The sequence below is a fragment of the Vulpes vulpes genome, chromosome 5, assembly GCF_048418805.1.
Source record: "Vulpes vulpes isolate BD-2025 chromosome 5, VulVul3, whole genome shotgun sequence".
In the NCBI taxonomy this organism is placed as follows: Eukaryota; Metazoa; Chordata; class Mammalia; order Carnivora; family Canidae; genus Vulpes; species Vulpes vulpes.
This window is the reverse complement of record NC_132784.1, coordinates 15,911,532-15,936,072: the sequence shown is the minus strand read 5'-3', so window position 1 is coordinate 15,936,072 and position 24,541 is coordinate 15,911,532. Positions and strand designations below refer to the sequence as shown.

Genomic DNA, 24,541 nt, shown 5'->3' with positions numbered 1-24,541 from the left:
CATCATCTTCATTATCTGTCTCTTTGAAATTCCTAAGCCATTTATCTCTTGGGAGCTCTTTGGTTTTTCTCCATAGATGTGGAGGATCTACCAACCAGGTTACAGGAGATAACTTTATCAGTGTCATTATGGTCAAAACAATGACCATGCCAGTCAAGATTCAACCAGAGAAGCAAAACCAGTGAATTTATTACAGGGACTTGGCTTGCAGTTGTAGGAGCTGATTAAGTTCTCTCCATAAGGATATTGTCTCTGCATCTGATGCTGGAGCTTGAAGTCCACGGGGCAGATAGTTCGAAAGGGAAAGTCAGAAGTAGGCTGGTGCTCACAGCTATGAGCTGGAACTCCATAACTGTGAACTAAAACTTGTATCCTTGCTTTTGACCTTGGTTTCAAGGGTATGCTGCAAGAGCCCTTTGTCAAAGAGCCTAAACACACATACCTGGCTCAGGAGTCAGAAAATGTAAAGAAGGATCCAGAGAAATTTAGGGCAGTTGCTGATTCAGCTGCTGCTTCATGCCTACCAGCTAAATTAGCTAATCAGCAGCACCATGTGAGAGCTACAGAATGGCTGCAGCTTCATTTCCACCCTCCAGATCACCCAAGAAACTCCCTTGTGGCTCTGAAATGGACAAGTAAGGGGATTCTGGGAAATGAAATTCAGCCTACCCAGGTTGACACATCACAAAGCCATCATAGGGACCGACAGTAGGAAAAAGAAGTATGGCATAAGAGAGGACAAAGATTCGGGCAGTCAAGAGGAAATGAGATACACATTGAGCCTGTTTTACCCCTGTACTGAAGGGATTGTTGGTTGAGGACCACGGAGCAAAGTTCCACAGATCTCCCCATATTCTTGCTCCCAGTCACTAGAACTGTGCTCAGCCGAATAAAGGAGGACATGTGGGTTCACTTTTTTAGTAAATACTTTCCCTCAATAAAATACTTAAAACAATTCTCATAAGCCTAAAAAAAAAAATCCAGTGTATTTTTATTTTCTTAAAATGTGTTCCTAAAATGCTTTTTAAATTTTGAAATATGAACTATGTATCATTTTATCTTTTATGTTTTTTATTAGCTCAGGTAACACAAATCAAGCAAAACCAGTCACTTCTGCATGGAGAGCCAGGAATTCTCCATTTTAATTGTTACCTTTGAAAATATTTTGTATCAGTCATAAGTAGAGACAACAGAACTGTTTTGTGTCTTTCCTTTTTTTTGACTCATTTTGAATGTCTACAGTTTCTTAATTTCAACCTCATTTTAAGAGCTTTGAAAACCATCTACATCGCTTATCTATTGCAGTGTAACAAACTAACTCCAAACTTTTAATGACTTAAAACAGCAGTGATTTGATTTGCTCATAATTCTGTGGGCTAGCAGTTTGGCCTGGATGGTTTTCATGCTGTTCTTGATAAGGATCACTGATGTGGCCAGGCTTCTGGCAGCTAAGATGGCTTCAGTCACATATCTGGTGGTTTTTGTTAGTTGTCAGCTATCTGATCTAGAAGACTTCAGGCAAGTATGAATCATGTCTCCCCCATGTGACCTTTTTATCCTTCAGTGGACAAGACCAGGCTTCTTCCTATGGTGGCAGAAGGAAATGAGAACAGAAGTTACAAGGCCTGTCGAGTCCAAGACTTGGAACTCCCTTGACCTTCTACATTTTATTAGTTAAAGAAGGTCACAAGACCAGCCTAGATTCAAGGGGTTAGAAGTAGATCTGGTATTTTGATGGGAAGGATGGCAAAATCACATTGCAAAGGATAAGCATAAAAAGGTAAGAAAAAAAAAAAGTTGTATTCATTTTTTGTCATTTACTATACCTTCTGTGCCAGGTAATTATTGGTATATTTTTTAAGAGGATAATTCCCCCCAATCTGATTTGTCACCTACACATTTGCCCTTTTTAATAAATTAAAAATCACTTTTATTTTTCAATGTTCCTATCAAAAATCAGCATGTAACATAGTTTTTAAAATAAAAACTATTTTAGTCAATAGTTTATCTTCATCTCAGATATTGAAATTCATACCCAGCACTGATAATTTGGCTCTATCAGTTCTCCTGCACCCTGCCCTCACCCCACCCCCACCATGTGGCATTTGGCCACTTAGGAAATCCCTTTTAATTTACTTCAGCAGTTATGTTCAAATATCTGTATAAGCCTTAGAGGGGAAAAAAAAATTCTCTGGTAACTCATTTGTCTTCCTGGACTTTAAAAGAAGATGAAACTTTAATGAGGTTTAGATGTTAACATGACTGCCTTGTTCCTCCCTTTGCCCACTCAAGTTTTTCAGCAAGTAATAAATAATTACGAAACATTGTACAAGATCGGTATGTGTGTCATAGCGATTATTTATCTTCTGGCTTATCTCAAATAATAAGAGAGTTGTTCTAAGTTTAACAAATTCTCAAATCATGTCTTCGTTAGGGAGACCTCATCAATTGCTGAATGATGTTAATTGGTAGAGGTGCAAGGAAATATTTGGTCATTCAGCAAAGACATTTTTTTTTAATGCCACACTTACATAATGGTTTCCATGTACCAGGCATTGTTCTCAAAGCTTATTGAATAGCTCACACAATCCTCACAACTACTACTACTGAGTGGATAGTATTTTACAGATGGAGATACTGAGGCATGACTAGTAACTTACTTAACTTACTTAAGTAACTTACTCAAGATCAATTGGTCCCTAAATGATGAAACTGAAATTGGATCCCCAGGAAGCCTGATCTCTTAACCAGTACCCCATGCTGTTTCCTACTGCATTTAAAACCCATATTCAGGGCTCCACACTGGGTGTGCAGCCTATTTTAAACAAAACAAAACACAACAAAACAAAAAGACATTCTAAGCACTATGGATACATATGAAGAAGTCTAAGAGAAGGATAAAAATCTGCTTCTACTTGAAGAGGCAAATATATTTCATATGTGAATGCTGGAAATTGTAAATCATCGTGCACGACTTAGCCTCTTTGCCTCTTCTCCATGGGAAACAGCAAGGGGAATATACTAAATGAACTTATCTTGGTGAATCTCCATGGCTTACATCCTAATGATAGAACCCAGTTCTTGATTTAAAACATAGTAGTTACTCTCATGCAAAGAGCATAATACCTGATAGTCAGGAAATCTCCATTTCATAACTTTTTCCTCTCCTTGGCTATGTCACTACGGGCAAAGTCAGTTTCTTCACTGTAACAGATGATCTTTAGACTAGAATTAATCACCTGCCAAAAGCAGCAAACAACTAGTATGTCTAAGACACAGCGAGTATCTATGAGGAGATGCAAAGCATATAATTCTAAACTGAAGGAGTCGTCCTGCCTTTGTCTTGTTCATATTAAATCTCATTTCCTCCCATAGCTTAAAAAAATATGTCCTGACCTATCTCACATTCTTCAACCAGTAGTGAAAATATTTCATAGTTTGTTTTTTTTTTTTCAGGTTAATTCTTCAGTTTAGGGTAGACCCCTCCAGTTCCTGGATAATTTAACGTGATTTGGTGTGGGGTTTCCTGCCTCTTAAGTTACTCTGGTTAACACTCAAGTAATCACTAAGATTAGTCAAATACAATCCCTAATGTATATGTAAGGCTTTGAGATTAGTTGGCATTTATACTTTTTATAATCTAATCCACACCAGAGGATTAACTTGCACTAGCTGTTAGGGGTTGGATTCCACCAATTATGCCTGTTTGTATCTTATTGCTCTGTGTTGATAAGAGGAAATTTCATGTAATTTTTAAAGAATTAATAATATTTTAGGATTTGACATACTGCATTTAAAGTGTGACTCACTGAATAAACATGATCAATGCGCATGCACAAAAGGAGAGATCTCTCAGGAACATTCTTTATTTTCTTAATTTGGAGATTGAGGACCTTTTCAAAATTTTCAAAATTCAATCCTTTTAAGTTATTCTCACTTCTGGTTGGCTAATTGCAATAAAGCTTCCATCTACAGTATAGTCTTCTTGAAATTCTGAAAGTATTTTTGGGCCAAAGGTACAACACAAGAAAAAATGAGCCCATTTTTAATGGCCACTGAAGTTTTAAAAAGAAAATTGTCTTTTTTCCTAAGTGGAACAATAATTTTGTTTTGTTTTGTTTTGTTTTTTTGCTCATGGAATGTCTCCTGCCAAGCATGACATTTTCAGTCAGAAAAAGCCCCAACCCATAAGGAGAAGCAGAGTGGTGTGAGGGTTGCCTGCCCAAAGAAGCTTCTCTGTGCACTTACTTCTGCAGACACCACAGGACAGCGAGTGGCATTCACCCACCCTTTATGGGACCAGCTGCTCAGTTTCCCTCCCATGATGCCTTAATCACTTCTCACTCAGGCCTGCTGGGCCAGCATCCAGCTTTTCATCTCTCAGACCCCATCTAGCTCTTGTTGGGGAAGGAAGGATACATGTTTATGTTCACAAAAAGTACCTTTTGATACTAGAAATTTCCCTTTGAATTTTTTAATTTCTCAACAATCTTGTCTTCTCCTTACTTTACAATTTTTGTTAGCACAATTCCATTAGCTTGTTCTACCATGATTCAATGAGCTTTTTCTATCAAACAGTATTTACAATATAATTATTTGATTTTCTAACAGTACTTTTAAAATTTGAGTTAAACAAAATTGTTTCTCTCCCCCCCCCACACACACACACTGGGTTCTGGGTGCACAATTTATAGTTTTTGTTCTTTTTTTTTTCTTAATTCTTACATATTTCATTCTCCACAAAGAGTGTATTGAGTGATGATCAGTTTTGTCCCAATTAAAAGAAAACAGTCCTAGTTTGTGATCCTGCGAAATTAGTACTATTAAGAAACGTTGTTCACTTTAGTGAGAAATCGAGTATAAATAAAGCAATGAAAATTTCGTATGTCGTTAAATCAGCGATTTGCCCTGTTCATGACCCCTTCCAAGCAGGCTGTTTTGCAATCTGGAGCTTCACTGAGTGAGCTGTAACACGATTGATCCCAGCTATATAAGACACAGCACACTATTTCCTTCATTGATTTATTCCCAGTCTATTCTCACCTTATCCCATTTAGCTGATCAATTAATCTCTGATATAACTCAAGAGCACTGGTCGAAAATAATGCAGCTGATATTTCCTTAGCAGAAAAAATGATGGAGTTCCATATGTATGTGAAAGCAAAAAGGGGTTACTCCTTCTCCCAGGTAGCCAGGAAGCCTTCTCAGTGAGTCAGGTTGAGGGAGTAAATTACTGTAAGCATTGTGAAGACAAGGGCTTTGGCCAGCTTTGTTCACTCTAATAGACCCTTCACTTGGCTCACTACCTGGCAGAAAGGAGATGCTCAGAGGTATTTCCGAGCTACATGAAGAAAATACAAGCGTTGATTTTAGTAGCAATGTAGCTTTAATTGACTAGTAAACATCTCTCCAGGCCCCACTCCAGAAATCCTGAAGTGTTATTTATTCCATTAAAAGACCAGGCTGTGAAATACATAGTTCCATGGGCAGAAGTCAGAACTAGGTTGAGTGATGAGAGCAAAGAAAGAACGAGAACTTTGGTGTCAGACATGTTCAAATCCCAGCTCTGTTTTCTAATGACAGTGACTTCTGATATTCCTCAAATTCCTTACTCTTTTTTTCCCCTCTAACCTGTAAAGTGAGGACGATAATGCCCACTTCGTGGGGCTCTGGTGAGGAATCAATGATGTAATGTGTGTAAAATGAAGCCACGAAGGCATGAAACAGCATGCATGTTTGGAAAACGATAAGTAGTTCCACTTCTCTGGAGCACAGGGTACCCGTGGGAGAGATGTGGGAAATGGAACTTAAGAGAGAAGAAGCAGGCAGGTCATCAGGAGCCTTGGGTGCCAAGCTAATGGGTTTGAACTTCATCCTAAAACCTTTGGGATGTCATTAAAGTATTTTAAGCAAGGGAGAGGAATTCTGAGATCACATTTGCATTTTATTACACTGGCACTGGCAGAGCAACGCTGGAGAAAATGCTAGCTCTTACACACTTTGCGGCTTCTTCTCCAGAACACTCCTCACACCTACTCACTCTTGTCACAGAACTGTGTACACAGAATGGGCCTTGGTTTCTTGGCCTCTGTGCTGTTGCGTATATGGTTCCCTCTCCCTAGAACATGCCCATCCTCCTTAAGTGTGTTAATACTGAGAACTCTCTCCGTTGTAAATGGCAGAAAATCCAGTGCAAGCTGGCTTGAGCCATTAGGATGATGTATTTGACCAGAAGGAACTCCTTGCATAGTTATATTCACAAACCTAGGCAGTGTCATTAGAATCAGGGTTCTTTCTCTATCCACCTTAATACATTCTTGCAAATGTGTTATTTTCATCTTTTTTAAGATTTTATTTATTTATGAGAGAGAGAGAGCAAGTAAGCATGAGTGAGGGGAGGGGCAGAGTGAGAGAGAGAATCTCAAGCAGACTCCCCACTGAGCAGATGCCCAACACAGAGCTTGATCCCATGGATCAAGGATCATGACCTAAGCCAAAGGCAGATGCTTAACCAACTGAGCCACCCCGGCACCCCCTTGTTTTGTTTTTAATGATAGCCATTTTATTGAATATGAAGTGATATCTCACTGTGTTTTGATTTGCATTTCCATAATGATTAGTGACCTTAAGCAGTTTTTCATATGCTCATTAGTCATTTCTGTATCATTCTTGGAGAAATACCTATTCAAATTCTTTGTCCATTTTTTAATCTGGCTATTTGGTTTTCATTGTTAAGTCATAGGTGATCTTTATATATTCTGAATATTAATTCCTTACGAGATACATGATTAGCATGTATTTTCACATTGATTTTTTTATTGACTTTCTTAATCCCTGATCTTGACCCTTCTCCTTGCTCTTCTCCCCCAATTTTTGAGATGATCTGTAAACAAAAGAAGACCCCTTTTCTATATACCTAACTTTTTATGCATTATTAATTGTTTTATATATTTGGGTGTTCCTATGTTGGATGCATAAATATTTATAGTTGTTATAGCTTATTATTGATAGTGCTCAATGCATAATTAAGGAGAATAATTAATGTTTGTAGTATGTGAGAGCAAAAAAGGCAAGATAGCTCCACAGAGGTGCATGTTGTTATTCCTACTTAGGAAAAATGGCCTCAGAGTCCAGGTAACCTCTCCCAGGTAATAGAGCTATAAGTAAGTGGTGAAATTGGTTTAAGAACTATCTGACATCAGAACTGGAATCAAAATACCACATGAGACTTCCTCAAAACTTAGCATTAGCATTTTAATTACAAAAGAAAAGTCAGGAGTCCTTGGGTGACTCAGCGGTTGAAGCAGTCTGCCTTCAGCTCAGGTTGTGATCCCAGGGTCCTGAGATCGAGTCTCAATCAGGCTCCCCACAGGGAGACTCTTCTCCCTCTGCCTATGTCTCCGCCTTTCTCTATTCTCATGAATAAATAAAGTCTTTAAAAAAAGAAAAGAAAAGAAATGTCAATATAAAGCCTATTATGATAAGGAGAAGATGACGGTCATGGCGGGACCTGGAAGTTTACTCACTTGGGCATAGCTAGATATATAGACAATACCCAAAGAATAATATACTTGCTATTTAGATTCTAAATGGTTCTAGCAATGTGCACTGCCACCAGCAGTGACACCCAGACCACGGGGGCACTTTCCTCCCATTGATACCTAAGGTAGAGAGACCTAAGCTAGGCTTGGCCTCTCCTCCTAGCTTTGCAGGTGCTTCCCATGCCCATGTGGGAGCTACATGGTAGACAATTTAGACTCAGCTTCTTTCAATGACTTTCAGACAAATTTCTGTATTTTGCTTGAACCCTAAACCTCCCTAGAGCTGATGCATGTTACTGAAGGACGTATACAACATATCTGCCAAAGATTTTTTTTCTCTTCTCTCCCTTTATTCCTTTCCTTTCTCTTCTCTATTGTTTCTTTCCTCTCTCCTTTCTTCTGCTCTCATTCTCTCTCTATCTTTCTCTGATCTGATTCTTTATAGTTGAGTATACCTGTTTTCAGAAGCTACACCATCATCTTCTTGTTGATTTTGCATCAAATGTTCTATGCTTAATCCTGTGATTGGTGTTTACATTAATTTCATGGTTTGATAGCATTTAGCCAATTTCCGTGAAGTATGTTCAGTGAACGGTTCCCCACCAGCCGCGGTTTAACACCCACCCTCTCTCCAGATGCCCAGGTTCTGGTGGACTCTGTGTACCACTGTGCAGAGCCCACACTCGAAACAGGATAGACAGAAACATACTTTACCAGAGGCTGTGCACCTCCACATCCTCTGATTGCATGGCATGTTATAATCTTGGGATTCTCAGAAACATGGTAATTGATGAATTTGTAGCTGAAGTAAACATCCTCCTGGTGTGTTCTGCCTCTAAGTGTGGTTTTTACTCCCTTCTCCACCCCTCTAGACCAAGAGGGCTATATCAACAGTCCAACCATGCATGTAAATCCCTTTCCTCTCTTGTCACTGCAAATCCACTTTGCCATATGAATCGTCACATTGACTAAGTTGAAATAAAGAAAACTTGACAGTTTCTATTCCCCCCTTTGACTTGAGGTTGCAGGCCCATGAAATGAACCAATAGATCCTTTAATCACTAAAGAGGAAGCTAATCCACACCATTCATGACTTATCATGGTGCCAACTCTCTGAATGAATGAGGATATCTTTCTTTTGTTTGAAATCAGATGTTTGAAAACACGAATTTTTAAAAACATCTTTGAGTTTACATCCTGATATTTGGCACTGTGTAGACCATTCACTATGGGGGAACTTTCAGCACAAGACTGTGACTAACTGTGGAATATTCAGGAAACAGTTTCTTTTCATGGCTTCTTCTAAACTTGGACTCTTTAGAAAGTATTGTTATTTACATTATACAGACCTTTGATCAACTCGTATTTTGTCATCCTTTTCTTTATTATTTTAGAAATCTAGATAAATGCACAGCTTTGGAAAAGGACCAAAAATAAATCAGAGTTGTTATTTTATAATAGCTTTGCCATTATTAATATTGATGTCATAATATCATCACCATTATCATTATTAGTGCTACATTTTAATTGGAGGGAAAATGATCCAATAAATGTGTTCTAGTATTAATATTTAACTACTGGCTATGAAAAAAACAATAGGTATTATAAAATCTACACTGAATGCACCATGATAGACTTAAAACCTATTTAGAAAAAAAATCCCCTGGTAAGTCAGAAACCAATGAAATTTCTAAGAAACAGGTCATTCTGAAATATCTAAGGGTAGATCTTTTATGAGAGTGCTTAAATATCAAATATCTTCTGTGGAGGGAAATAAAATGAAATTGCTTTGAATACTACCTTTTAGAAATAAACTAGCCTTTCCTTGTGACTGAAACATCAGAAGGAAAATGGTACAAGTTCCTTCTGAGCTCGTTGCGACATTGATGTGTAGTATATTAAAAGAATCTGATTTATAGTGATGAGTTATTAAGGAGAAATTGAAACTTTCCCATCCCAGGGGTTTTTACATGCAAAATTTAAGGATCCCATTATAGTCCATTAGTCTAAAAGGTAAACTTATTAAATCCTTCATGATAAAATAGCTAGCTCTGATTTTATGTTAAAATTAAAAAGGCATGGACAGCATTTTAAGACTTGATATAACACACTTCTTGGCTCCCCTTGCAGCCAATGGTAGCTAGTGTTTAAGGTGATGATTTAAGGATGATTTAAATTGGTCCTTCTCCAGAGGAGTAGAAGGATCCCCAGAGAAGGTAAATTTATGAAATGATGTAAATGGGTGTCAGAGAAAGTGATGGAGTGATTGGAGGGATGTATGACAGTTTGCAGCACCAGAGACATGTTGAAAGGAGTCAAGAGTTATAGGCTGGTGTTTCAGATGGCCTCAGTAAAGAACTCATGGGGGCTGGAGAGAGAAGTCCTACCTGTGCAAGTAGACACAAGTGCTCCGGCAGGTCTGTTTCTCCCTGGTCTGAAGCCAGTCAAGTCAAAGAATGTTCATTGATGTTAGTTTATACTTGTTCCTCACATTGGTCAGCAAATAAAAATATTCATAGAATTATGACTTTTACAGCAGAAGAAAGGTCTTTACTATAGCATCATCAGGTTTTTGCAGTAGAACACACTACCCTAGTAGATTAAAGGACAAGCCAAGTCATCCTTTCTAGAAGTTAAAGGACCCCACTGCCTGAATCTGAGAACTCTCACCTCAATGTCCTTTCAGTATAACAACAAAGTGTACCTATAACATAAGTTATTTTTAATAAGCAACCAAATGTATTTATAAGTGAGTTTCCCTTAAAATTAAGAGGAAAAAAAAAAACATCTGTTTACTTAAAATCTTAACAAAGCCTTGAAAACTACTGAAAGTCTTTTTTTTTCTGCTGGACTTTAAGAGCAACTGAGTTGTCTCAGAAAGGCCACTGTAGATGGAGGAGAGATTATGCGTGTTAGGTACTTTGGATGAATCACTCCTCATATTTCTACCTCAGCTTTCACATCTATAAAATAGGCATGATAAGAGTTCCTAATCTCATAGAATTATTGTAAGGATTAAATAAAGCATGTAGAGGGTTTAGAATACTGCCCTCTACAATATAGAGAAGTACATGGAAGTCATTCTATAAACTAAAAGGCACCACTATTGAGGATTCAAGTCTCACCATTATGTCAGTCTCGCATTAGAGAATCAAGACCTAAAATCTAATATTTCAGGGGTGCCTAGGTGGCTGGGTTGGGTTAAGCGTCTGCCTTCAGCTCAGGTCATGATCCTAGGGTCGTGGGATCAAGCCCTGCATCAGGGCTCCTTGCTCAGTGGGGAGCCTGCTTTTCCTCCTGCTGGCTGCTTCCCCTGAATGTGTGCTCCCAATCTCTCTCTCTCTCTCTCTCTCCTGTAAATAAATGAAATCTTTAATAAAATAAAATGTAATATTTCAATCTGATTATTATCCCAGAATGGAGACCACCTAACCTATAACTTCACTGTAAACTGTTGTTACCCCAATCCCTCTAAAGAAGTAAAAGATGAAATAAGATACAGATTGTACCCTCGAGAAAACTGTAACTTGAGCCCCTTGAAAAACAATAGTGATGGTTCCAAATGTTGCCTAGAATTTTTATTTCAGAATGAAGCAGCTAGTGCCACATATAAACTGTCCTTTTGGTCCTTAGTTAATTTATATTCTTTCATATTTTTACATAAAACTTAGTTGTACAAGTAATCAATGTCCATTAATCCATAAATTGAAAACTATAGAATTTAAATATCCTTTTATATAATTACCCAGAAGTAATTATTATTATCTGCATATGGGCTTCCAGTTCTTCTTTTCTCTGCATATTCCTACTTTAATGGGAGCATATACATGTACTATTTTGTATTATGACTTTTTATAATGTCACAGTGGAGCCTTTCCACATCCTGATGTGGGTTTTATGGGTTTTGCTTAAATGGTTGTGTAGTGATCCATTTTCCATTTGTAAGAGTGGCAGGGGTCCCCATGCAAAAATAGGGTACTGTATGCCCCAGTTACCTATCCAGTTATTGCCTTTACTTCCAGTCTCAGTAGTGACTGTGCTTGATCATAAAGTTTATGGTCACTCTGTGCAGAGCGACACTCCTAACCCCAGGCAAAACACGCCAGGTCCTCCTGATGGCCCCACTTTTCCTTCAGCAGCAAAATATCTCATCTTTGGTTGCTGATAAGGAAAACAGGGCAGGCTCTGCAGAAATGAACACATCTGTCTTCAATTTGGCAATCAAATTCTCTGAGCTTTGCCTCTGCTCAGTGGGGTCTCAGGATGCTCTTGGGGTAACAGTGAGAATTCATATAATGTGGCTGTGAAATACGGAGAAAACGTACCTATATATTCTTCGAGTCCTAATCCTGCCTTTTATTGTATGGTTTTGTGATAATTCACTCAACTTGAACCCACTGTTGTTGGAAATTTTGTTTGCAGATTTTCCATATTATTAATCTAACTTCCCAGTCTCCTTAACTCATCTGTCTGTGAGTTCATTTTATGTCACATTAAGAACTCAGATGCTGCTGGCTCTTTTGCATCTTGTCCCACGTCCAGCTGATAAAGCTCAGTTCACTCTTGTCCACAAGAAACTGTTCCCCAGTTATTTCAGAAATCCCCAGAAGGCTCATATATACATACATGAAAACATTTCTTCAAATCCTCATTTGACCCTCCAACACGTGCAGCCCTGGATTGAAGGCAGTTAAGGGAAGGCTCCTCTCTGTGACCTCTGTGCCAGGAACACCCCTTTGGGGGCCCTGATGCCTCCCTGAGTAGACTACATTCTGTCTCCCAGTCTTCTACAACTACTCATCTTGAGGGTTCTGCTGTGTCTTACTTCATATAATTTGCTCCTATTGCTTTGGACTCACTGAGTCTCCTAGAAAAAAATGTGGCAGGAACACCCCTTTTCCACGTGGACTGCAAAGTGGCATTCCAGTGACCATAGCAGTTATTCCCAAATCCTGTTGAAAGACAGCGCCATCCACCCCAGCCTCCTTCCCCTTTCTCTATAGGAATCACAGCTGCTCAGACTGGGAAACACACACCATGCCCTCCTCTCCTTTTTCCTTATGATACACACTGTGGGATATTCCATGTCTCACCTTTCAGACTAACTTTCCCAAGAATGTGAACTCAGGCAAAGGCACACCAGGGCTTCCCTAGCCTTAAGTCTGGCAGATGCATCAGATAACCCATCCCAACCTAGGCTCATCACATGGACATTGCAGCAGCGAGCATCCTTCTGCCTGATTCTGTAGGTAATTGTCTGTAATAACAACTGTAATTGTCATTTAAATTCTGTCCTTAGATAAATTCTTAGAAGCATAATTGCCGAAAAAAATAAATTGCCAATATATATATATATATATATACATATATATATATATGTATATATATATATATATATATATGCTATAGATGCACTTACCATAGCTTAACTTAATGCCTGGTTAAGTTCTGGCAGCATCTGAAATTGCCACTGAGGACACTTGGGGTAGGAACTGATGATTTTTTCTGGCGTGTCATAACACAGAAGTATTGCTCCAGTGGTGAAGTCACAGAACATATGTACCCAGAGATGTACACTTTTTCCTGGGATAGATGTTTTTAACCAGTGGTCTCCAACAACATTCACTTCTCAGTGACCATCAGAATCATAAAGCTATCACTTTGTTATTGAAATAAAATTTATGGATGACAAAATGCACAGATCTTAAATCTCCAAATAACTTCAGTGATCCCTGGATCAATGGGTTCCTCAACCAGACCGTGCAACAAGATCATCTTGTGTTCTCTGCGAAAAATATAGCCTTGCTGCCCATAACCCCCGAGCATTTGGGTTCCAAAAACTCTTTAATGAAGTTGGTGTGTATGTCTTTATTGGTGAGAAAGATTTTTTTTTAATTTATTCATGAGAGACAGAGAGAAAGAGAGGCAGAGACACAGGCAGAGGGAGAAGCAGGCTCCGTGCGGGGAACCAGACGTGGGACTCGATCCTGGGTCTCCAGGATCACGCCCTGGGCTGAAGGCGGTGCTAAACTGCTGAGCCGCCCAGGCTGCCCCAGAAAGATTGTTTTTTAACTGGCAGTTGCTTCTGATTCTATTCCCTTCAATTTATAGATACTCAGGAATAAAGAAGAGATGTAGGCAGGTTTACATCTGCTGGTAAGTGAAATCAGCTCTAGAACTCAGTCCTGACCACCAGAGCAGGGCATTCTGGTAGCTCACCTAAAAACCAACGGAGTGAGGGGAGCTTACTTGAACTTTCAGTGAGTGTTTCTGACATAAAATGTTAGGATCCCTTATGATAATAGTCACTGATGGGCATAAGAGCACTGTTACGACTTCATTTTAGTTTTATAAAAAGAAAAATAAAAGAGAGCTAGACTTCTGAAATCTACTTTAAGAAGAATGTGATGGGTGGTGCTATAAGGTTGTATTTGAAATAAAGTATTTTTCCATGGGAATATTTGTGTGAGCTTGTCAAAAGGAAAACAGAACTGTGTCAGGACTTGTAAACTTCTATCTGAAAAAAAGGATATTGATTATAATTCCCCAAAAGTCCCCTTCCCTCTTTCTTATATTTTACATTCCATTATTTTTTCTAGAATGTTCTATAATACAAGACAATTATAATGAGTTATATTAACATAAAATTGTTACTGTTTTGAAGCATGTGGGAAGGTTTTGTATTAATTAAATAAAAGATAGACATTTCTAGACCTTTTCTTCCCTGCGCGAGGATTAGGCTTTTTAAATTTTATTAAAAAGTTTCTTTTCACAAATATGATTCAGCCTCCTAGATTTTAAGAAACATAATAGACAGCTAGTATTCACACAGATGTGCTATTTGAAAGGAACGTGGCTTACTGCTGTTATTCGGTGCTGCATTTTTATGTGTAGGAATTGATGTTCGCCAAGAAAAAAGCAATTAAGGCTCTTATGCTTATTTTTCAAGGTGTATTAAACTGGTTTGAGTTTTAACTATATGTTTACTTTAAGAATCTTAAAAAGACGTCTTGGGAAATATTACCAGCTAGGCCCATTGGCCTAAACAAAGAAACGGATTCATTTTCATAAAGAAATCTGAATTCCATTATTTTTTCAAATTTACTTGTAGATTGAGGAAGAAGATAAGTATGCTAATAGAGGATAAAGAGGATGGAAAATTATGACGAGAATTTTCTCCATGCAGTCATTGCTAGTCCTGTTCCTTGTGAATATTTCCAAACATGGATATATTAAAAATTGAAGGCCTGTTTATTTAAATGTTCATTCAATAAATGTTTATTATAGGCTCACGGTGTACAAGGTATTATCTGAGGCATTTTAGTGGAACGCAAAGCCCTAAGACTGAGTTGAGAGCCTCAGTAAGCTTATATATACCCCCAAAATGACCATTCACATCTGTAATGTTTAGAATCAGACTTGTGGGAAAATCTACTGGTTTATAAATAATAATGAAAATTAAAATAATAGTTAACATTTTTTAAGAGCTAACTATGTAGCCAATATGTTCTGTGCACTTTTGACTCATTTTAGCTTTTCACAAAACTAGAGCAGCTGCTCTTACTGCATCCAGTTTACACATAAGGGCACTGAGACACAGAGAGGTTCAATGTCTTGCCTAAATCACACAGCTAATAAGTAGTATCAGATTTCAGGCATCTGGCTCTAGAGTCTATTCTCTGAGCTACTGTGTGGCCTGAATATAGTCACAACTGTATTTATATTACGTCATTACTTAAATATGATTTTTTTTTTACAAATTTGTAAGCTAGGTCTGCATGATCACCACATCACATTTCTGTGTGGATTATGTTATGTAGACAACTGACACATAGTGGGTCATCACTAAATGAGCACTGTGTCCATTAATGATTCCACTGTCATATCCAGGTCATAGTCCAGCTCCAAGAGTTAGGTCTAGGGAAGAAACCACAATAGTTTATTTAAGGGCAGCATATTCAATTAATAGGCTGTTAAAACTGAGCTCTTTCTAATAACCCTTAGGGATAAAAGTTAAGTTTGAAAGCAAACTAGAGATTTGTGAAGTTGTGTTCAGAAGTGAGTAGCATGTAGCTGCACAGCACTTATCATGAGGGATGAGAGATAAGCCAGAGTATGCAGGTGGAGGGCGATTAATCTCATCTGATTTGAAAGAAACCATCAATAGAAGTAGTGATGTGGGATTTCCGCTAGCTGAGTGCCTGCTGAAAGTTTCAGGCTGTTGAAAGCCGTACATCTGATAAATTCTTCACTTGTCCTGGAAGTAGCGTCCCTCTCTGAAATCAAAGGCAGAAGAGGGCGTCAGCTACTGTGCACTTAATTCTGAGCATCTAGAGGGATCTGATTCCTGACGGGGAAGTGAAAGAAAACTTAAGGAAGCAAATCAGTATCCAGAAGCAATAGGATTCAGAGCAATAGTTAAATATGTATACCCTACCTAGTTGTTGAGAAATAAAATATCAAAACTGTCACTGAAAATGTAACAGTGAATTCATGGACACTCTGAAAGAGAACACAGCCCACAAAGGATATTGAAGTTTATAAAAAATGGAATGTGGGCCCTAGATATTCTGAAAAATTCTGAGTGTTCCATCTAAAGCCTGAGGGTCCTCTGGCTGAAAGCATTGTCTTACTCTCCTATTTGTAGTTGGCTGAAATGGGGTTTTGTGCCAGGCCTGGGATCAGCTCAGAATTCCCTGTATGCTTGGAAGTCACAGATTTGGTATCTCTAAAAGCACACCTGGGGCTAAATTATGTTTAAAGATTGTTTTTTTGCTAAGAGTTTTAGAGTACCTGAATTTTTGGCTCTGTCTTGATTGGAAAACACCTGTTACATCTTGAGCTCAAATTTGGTGACCTTTCCTAAATGACATCATACACAGAGAGAGAACATGACTGACTGCAGGCAGAGCAGTCCCTATGTGGCCCTGTGAGAGATCCCCAGGCCTGCCAGTTTTTGTCACTAACACATAGTCATTTCAGACCAGCATCTGACTTTGGACAGAAGGATTTGAAAGTGAGGCCTCTGCTATATAGGTAACCACATAAATTCTTTCCTCATCTAGCCATTTTCACCAATTACCTTCTTTGGCACACTTTGGTAGTTTATGCTAACAGCCCTGACTCACTAGCTTATCCAGGTCATGCCTCCTCCAGCCACCAGCCAGCAGCAGTGACTATCAGCTCTCAAGGGGCTGGAGGGCCTGGGAGGGCTATTCATCAGCAGCCCCAGAGTTTACAGAAGCCACAACAAGTAAAACAGACACGTGTAATGGGTTCCTAGGAAATAATAAATCTTTCTATTTTTTGTGCTGTAGAGACACTTTTCCATTATCACTTTAAGATGGGAAGCAGAGGTCTTCTCATATAACGGAGTCCATTTACCCCAGCAAAGGGCAGCATGATGATGCATATGGGAGGGCTTTAAAGACAGTGGCAGCATTTATACATGTTGCAGACACAGTCATAATAAGCCTCTTGGACAGTAGGTTAAGAGGGAAGGTCACAGTGAGATATTTAAACATAATAACATGATCACACAGGGAGTTCATGGATAAGTTCAAATTTTTAAAGGATATGCATATTCACTAGAAGGAAAGACCACTAAAAAATATGAGAGAAACAAATTTAAAAGAATAGCATTGTTGAATATAAACATCAACGGACCAAAATCTCCCAAAAGCTAAGAATGTCAACCAAATTTATATTTTAAAAATGAATTTCAGTGTAGCATAGTGGCTAATAATTATGGTCACTGATATCAGGAACACCTCAGTTTGAGTATCAACTCTGTATCTTACTAGCTGTGCCTAGGGCAAGTTCCTTAGCTACTCCAGGTGTAAGGTTTTCCATCAATAAAATGGGTATAATAATAGTACTTCTATTATAGGTTTATTGTAAATATGAAATGTGAAACTTTCTGGAAAGCATTTTTAAAAGGCCTAGCACATTGGGTGAGGCCTTTTTAAAAGTCTGCTACTGGGATCCCTGGGTGGCGCAGCAGTTTGGCGCCTGCCTTTGGCCCAGGGTGCGATCCTGGAGACCCGGGATCAAGTCCCACATCGGGCTCCCAGTGCATGGAGCCTGCTTCTCCCTCTGCCTGTGTCTCTGCCTCTCTCTCTCTCTCTGTGACTGTCATAAATAAATAAAAATTAAAAAAAAAAAGTCTGCTACTATTATCATCCTTCTGAGAAGAAAAACACATGTATGTTTCTTCAACCACTTGGACATTTTGGTAACATCATGAAAACAGCAGCATTTGCAGGAGTAGGAACAGTAAATGGCAAAGATAGTCCCTCCTATTTTCTGTCTGTTGCCTCTATAAAGTGTTCCTCTCATTGGGAAGGATGGGGTCATTATCCCAAGGAGAGAATCGATTCCCAGGATTGGTGAGGCAGTTAGCTACTCTAGGTGACTCCTCATCCTCCAGCCTGGGTAAATTACATTCCAAGTACTGGACACAATTCTAGAACCACTGTTGATAATCTCTGAGGAAATGACATATTGGAGATAAGTGAAAGGACCAGAAATGGCAAAATACAGTCCTTACTTCCATAAAGGAAAAAAAGAAATTCTGAAAACCATAGCACAGGGGCTTGAGACTAGTGCCTGGAAAATTTTTAGAAAGGAACAAATGACAAAGAAAGATATAATCACTAAGAGACAATATGAGCTCACTAAAAATAAGGTATTTTCTTTTTTAAATAGATTTTTTAAAAAACTATTAATAATGAGAGTGCTGTAACTCAGTTGCATCAGGATTTCAACAGGGCATCTATTTTTTGACTCATGATTATATTCAGAAAAGATGGGGAAAAAAATGTGTTGGCTGATAGTTCAATTGGATAGATGTGTAATCAGCTGCCCCATTGTACGCAGATCTAGCCAAATAATGACTGATTGGAGAGATCTTCCCCAAATTATGCCGCATAGGTCCATCTTTGGAACTACATTATTCATCGTATTTTATCGATGACATGAGCATTAGAAGTGAAGTTTTTAACGTAGATATGATCTCAGAAGTCCAGGATCTAGTCCTGCATCAGGCTACAGAAGCAGGAAGCCTGCTTCTCCCTCTGCCTATGTCTCTGCATCTTTCTCTGTATCTCTCATAAACAAATAAAATCTTTTTAAAAATTAGAATTCTAAATATCCTAAATATCCTATGAAATCATAGTATCTTAGAACAGTAGGCTGTGATCAAGTAGAATTTAACTGTAATAAATGTTAATTCCTACATTTTTAGGTTAAAAATTAATTTGTTAAATCCTGAGGCTTAAAAGCAATTAGCATTAAAAGGAAAACTTAGGAGAGCAGTTGAAAATAAATTCAGCATGAATCTGAATCAAGAGTGTGCTAAAAGCCAAGTCAGACAGAGGATGCTCAATAAAAGGATAATGTCTTTTCCAGATAACTGTGATTAGCCTTGCCAAACTGTCTCATTCAGACCACATCATAAAGGATTTGGTTCTGGATAGTCTCATTTCAAGAGAGAAATTAACAAACCAGAGTATGTATTTAAAATAAAAGCAAACAAGATGGAATCTAAAATCCATATTTTAGGAAAAGATGGAGAGAACTCAGGCACAGCTACTTAATTTGGGAAAGGAAAAATCAAGAAGATAACATTTAAATCTGTTAATATTTTTAAAACTTTCTTTAGAATCATATATAGATAAATATATTTCTTAAAGCAAAAAGGAGTTAATTGGTAAAGGTTTTAGGGATGAAAATGTAATCTAAAGAAAGAATTCATACCTATTAGAGGTATAGGATGAGCTGCTTATTGGGGCTAACAAGTTTTCATATATAAAATCATTGACCAAAAAATACATCTTTTGAGTGTGAAGCTTTGTAAAGAATGATTACATTAGATGGGATACTTATCTAGATGGTTCTAAAGTGTGTTTTCCAGTGATGAGAGGCTTACTGTGGGGTAGTCATTCTGCCCCTTACTTAATGCCAGTGATTGCTTCAGGCATGTGGAATGGCAAGGATCTTTTTCCTGGTACAAAGAAGAGAGTGTGAACATGAGTTTCTATGAGTAAATTAGGCATCTTCATGTAGGAGTTTATATACCTTTCAGCTAAATTGAAGAGTCTTCTCTAAATTCTTGGCAAGAAGTAGAACTGAAGGCTTTATTTACTCTGGTGATCCAAATCTCTGAAATACCCAAGTTAAAGCCAGGTATGTACTTGAGATGGTTTGCCTTTTAAGGAAAGAGGCAGGTTAAATTGGAAAAGTGTATATCCAAGCTCAGAATGCCTAACTTTAGCTTTGTAATAATTGGTTAAAGTTTAGTGTAAACACAAAGGTTTTTCAGTTCCTAGGTATTTGTACTTCTTTGCATATTATTATAAAGACTCTGTCACCATTCTTAGGAAAAAATCAATGTCCATACCTATGGCCTTATTAGTAAAAAGAGTTAACCTAGTTAAGCACATAATTTATGTGTACTAGAAAATATACTGAATCCTTTGAAAACTGTATATCATTCAATCCTTTTAGGAACCCTGAAGTATGTACTATTAGATCTCAGTTTTTATGGGTGGGAAAAACTGAAACTTACAAAATTTTTTAAACTTTCTGACAGTGCTAGTAAGTGGAAGCTGGGATTCAGATGACCTCAGACAGCCACTCTATGAACCACAACCGCAGGTTCATTGACAAAGTATTCAGTGCAGTTCAATGGTTAGAAGAAAGTGGTGCTTTGAAATCAAAGGGATTTAGGCTGATAACTTAGCCCCTCATTTATCGATTCTCTGGTCTGAAGTAAGTTACTTAGTCTCATTGAACATCACTTTCCTCCTCTGTAAAGTGAGTGGAGTAGGGAGCCATAATAGTACCAACACATAAGATTGCTCTGGAGATTAAATGAGATGATGCATGCAGTGTAAAGCACTTTGTTTGGTGCATAGTAAATTTTCAATAAGGCTAGATGTTAGTATTATTAATAAGTGTATATTGTACAGTGTTGCTTTAGTTACCTATGACTGTGGAAAGCTTGTCTATTTGTATTTTGCAGGTAATTCTGTTTACCAAACTGGGAGACATAATGCTAAAAAGAGGTTAAATCCTGTGTTTCTACTCTTGCATGCTTAAAATATTTTAGGGGCAGTTCCTGGGTGCCACAGTTGGTTAAACGTCTAACCCTTGGTTTCAGCTCAGGACATGATCTCAGGGTGTTGAGATTGAGCCCTGCATCAGGGCCCCCCACTGAGTGCAGAGTCTGCTTGAGATCCTCTCCCTTTCCCACTCCCTCCTCCTCTGCCCCTTCTCTTGCTCATGAGCTTTTCCTTTCTCTCTCTTTCTCTTTCTCTCTCTGACAAATAAATACATAAAAATCTTTAAAATATATAAAATATAATATTTTTTGAAACTCAGTAACAAATACTTTGATTATAGTACAAAAGTCACAATTCTAGTACATAGTATAAATTCAGTAAATTTTCTTCAAAATAGTAAGCCATTCAATTTACCCCAGTCAAGATAAAAAAAAAAAATTCTTTTTTATCCCAAATCCCTTATCCATCATGCAATTTTAAATATGTGGAGAAGGATTGGTATTTTCCTGCCTCCCAAACTCTTAAGGTCATATGCCACCAGTTTTCATGCCTTTCCTCTCTACCATTGAATCAGTATTCCTGTGCTCCTCCCTCAGCCTCTACTATAATAAAGAGTTGGACTCCACTATGGATGTTTGCTGACAGCTTTCAAATCCCACCACTCTTTCTTTCCCTTATGCCCCGCATCCTGGGGGGCAAGTGTTCCCTCCTTTATCTTAGTCAGAAAGTTTAGACTTTGCAGGTACTAGCTTCCCACGCCATGTTCAGAGCTACTTGGAAGCCTTCCCTCAGCTCCCCAGACAGCCTCATTATGTGAGTAATAAATCTTTTCATACGTTTTTGGTATGTATGTGGTATCATTAGTTTCGACTTCCAAACCAAATTTTGGAGTGGGGGTTCTGGGTCCACATTGGTTCTGCAGGGTGATGACAAGCCCAGGAACACTTCTTGCTTTCAGCATAATCACTCATCTGGAAAATGTTCATCTGCTTCTACAATTTTGTTGGCAGTTTTATTAACAGCTAATTTGTCCCTCATCTACTTAAATTGGAATCCAGTCCCTCTAGTCAAATAGTCTATGGGCAGATTCTTGTAAAATTTCAAGTATTAGGTAATTCTGTTGTTCTCATAGCTATTCCAGAAATAAAAGGAGAATAGAAAACCCAGACCTGATAAAGAAAACCAAAATCCACCTTAGAGAAAACTACAGACTACAAAGTGTTTCAGTCAATTCCAAACCAATAACTATTTAAAACTCAGAAAATTAGAACTAAAAGTAAAATTAGAACTAAAAGTAAAATTCCATACCAAGATAAAGAATAGTTTTATCTGTTAGCCAATATCACTCTCATTAGGAAAATATACCATAGATAATAAAGTATAGTCAGGACTACAGTGCAAATGATTAGCATACTTAGTAAATGTCATTTTGGAAGTCCTGCCACATTCCTTAATATGTGATTCAGAGATAAAATCACTGCTATTAAAAAGAGGAAAAAACATTATTATTATTTTTAAGTGGCATTTTCTACACTCCAAACTTGAGAAAATCAAGTGGAAGAAACCTAAGAATTAATAAATTAGTGCAGGGGCATCTGAGTGACTCAGCTGGTTAAGCATCTGACTCTTAGTTTGAGCTCAGGTGATGATCTCAAAATCTTGAGATAGAGCCCCGCAGTGGGCTCCTCACTCAGTGGGAAGTCTGCTTCCCCTCTCTCTCCCTCTGCATTTTCCTCTACTAGTGCTTGTGCATTCTCCTTCTCTCTAAAGATAAATAATTCTTTAAAAAAATAAAAGTGCAAGAAAGAGGTCAGATATAAGCGTTAGAAAAATCAGTGTTCTGTCAATGAGGAATAATGGTTCAAAAAATAATTGGAGGGGCATAGTCAGTTGAGCATCTGACTCTTGTTTTTAGCTCAGATTGTGATCTCAAGGTTGTGAGATCAAATTCCCTCATTGGCTTCATGCTTACTACTGCAGAGTCTGCTTGAGACTCTCTCTCCCTCTTCCTCTGCATTCCCTCCATGCTCCCTTGCTCTCTCTCTCTCTCTCTCTCTCCCATAAAATAAATATATACATATTTAAAAAAATAATTGGGGAAAATTCAGTGTATAATGGTAGTGAAGGTCATAAAATATTAAAGTGTAGAACTCATTTAAAGAAAATACACAACTTATTGAGGAAAGTCAAGAATTTAATAAAGAGATATACCATGTTTCTGGATGTGAAGACCAAATATTACAAAGCTGGTAATTCTTTCCAAAGTAATTTAAAGGTTGAATTAAATTTTAAATTCAGCCAATTGAATGAAAACCAATTGAATCATAGCAGGGGAATGAGGAAGACTTAATAAAATGATTTCACAGATCATATAGAAAAAAACAAATGTTTGAGAGCAAGAGGAATAACAAATGATGGCTTGCTATATTAGATATTAAAATAGTATGAACTTACAGTAATTAAAACAGTATAGTTATGGTTCTAGATTGGGTAAATCAATAAAACAGTATAAGTCATATGGCAATAAATCTTCCCGGGATGCCTGGATGGCTCAGCAATTGAGTATCTGCCTTCAACTCAGAATGTGATCCTGGGGTCCTGGGGTCTAGTCCCACATCCGGCTCCTTACAGGGAGCCTGCTTCTCCCTCTACTATGTCTCTACCTCTCTCTCTCTGTCTCTCATGAATAAATAAATAAAATCTTTAAAAAATTTTTAAAAATAAGCCTTACCATATAAGAGTTTAGTACTTCTAAAAAAGACATCACATATCAACAAGGAAACAAAGGCTGAATCTGCAAATGTTCTGGAACAATTCTATCATTATTTGGAAAGAAAATAAGATGTTTACCTGACAGCATGATGTGAATCTCATATGAATTAAAGAGGTAAATGTACCAAAAAAGGTAATGGAAACATTATTAAACTTGAAGAAAATAGAAGTGACTATTTAATTGCTCTTGGGTGGGAATAGACTCTCTAATTATAAAATCAATGAAGAAAATCACAAAGGAAAAAGATTTATTTGACTTTATAAACATTTAAAAGTTAGGAGCATAAATATATAACAAAAAATTTTAAAAACAGGAAAAGAAAATATCAGAAGTAAAATAATTTTTGCTATCCTCAAATACATGAAGATTTAATATAAATTCATAATGGAAACATTGTGACAGGAATTGGGGGAAAGAATACAAAGGGACAATTCACAGAGGAGAGAGTATCATTAGCTAATAAACATAGGAAAAAATTTAGCCTCTTGTGTCGTCAAAGAAATAAAATGTGAAATAATCAAAGAGGATGTTTTGCCTACAAAATTGGCAACATATTTAGATGGTACTAATCGGGATTGGAAAAGGAGCAGTGGTACTCACAGTCTCCTGGGGAAGTGAAAATCGATAAAGCTTTTCCAGAAGGCCAAATGGCAAGGTATATCAGGAATCTCTGAAAACATTCTAGGGCTTTCACCCATCAATTTTATATCCATGCTCCATTCCAAGAACATAATTTATCATTAAAATGAGATTTATGTTTATGGACAATCTTTGAAGCATTATTTTTAAGAGCCAAAGTGAGACATTTTTAAATAATCTATAGTATATCCTGTAATAAACTCTTGTGCATTCAAGTAACTATGCTACCAAATAATTTTTAATGGTGTGGGAGAATGTTCACTCTGTTTTAAGTGAGAAAAATTATCATTCAATAAAGAAACTGTCATACAATATATATTTTATACCTCTACAAAGTGACACCATATCAATGGTGGTTGTCTATGGGTTGTGTAATTTTGAATAATTTTTGTTTTCTTCATACTGTTTTGTGTATTTCCCTTTTTTCTGAAAAAGTCTTAGTAATTTTGAATCAGGAAAACTGAGAACTTACTCCAGATCAGAATTTATCTCCTTATTTGTTTCTTATTCCCAAAACTCTCCAA

General features: G+C 37.5%; 1 protein-coding gene across 15 annotated transcripts in view; it reads left to right on the top strand.

Moving 5' to 3' along the window:
- The window catches only part of NCKAP5 (NCK associated protein 5), a 946,904-nt gene that overhangs the window by 697,368 nt on the left and 224,995 nt on the right, over nt 1-24,541 (top strand). The gene's annotated exons all lie outside the window — the stretch shown is intronic.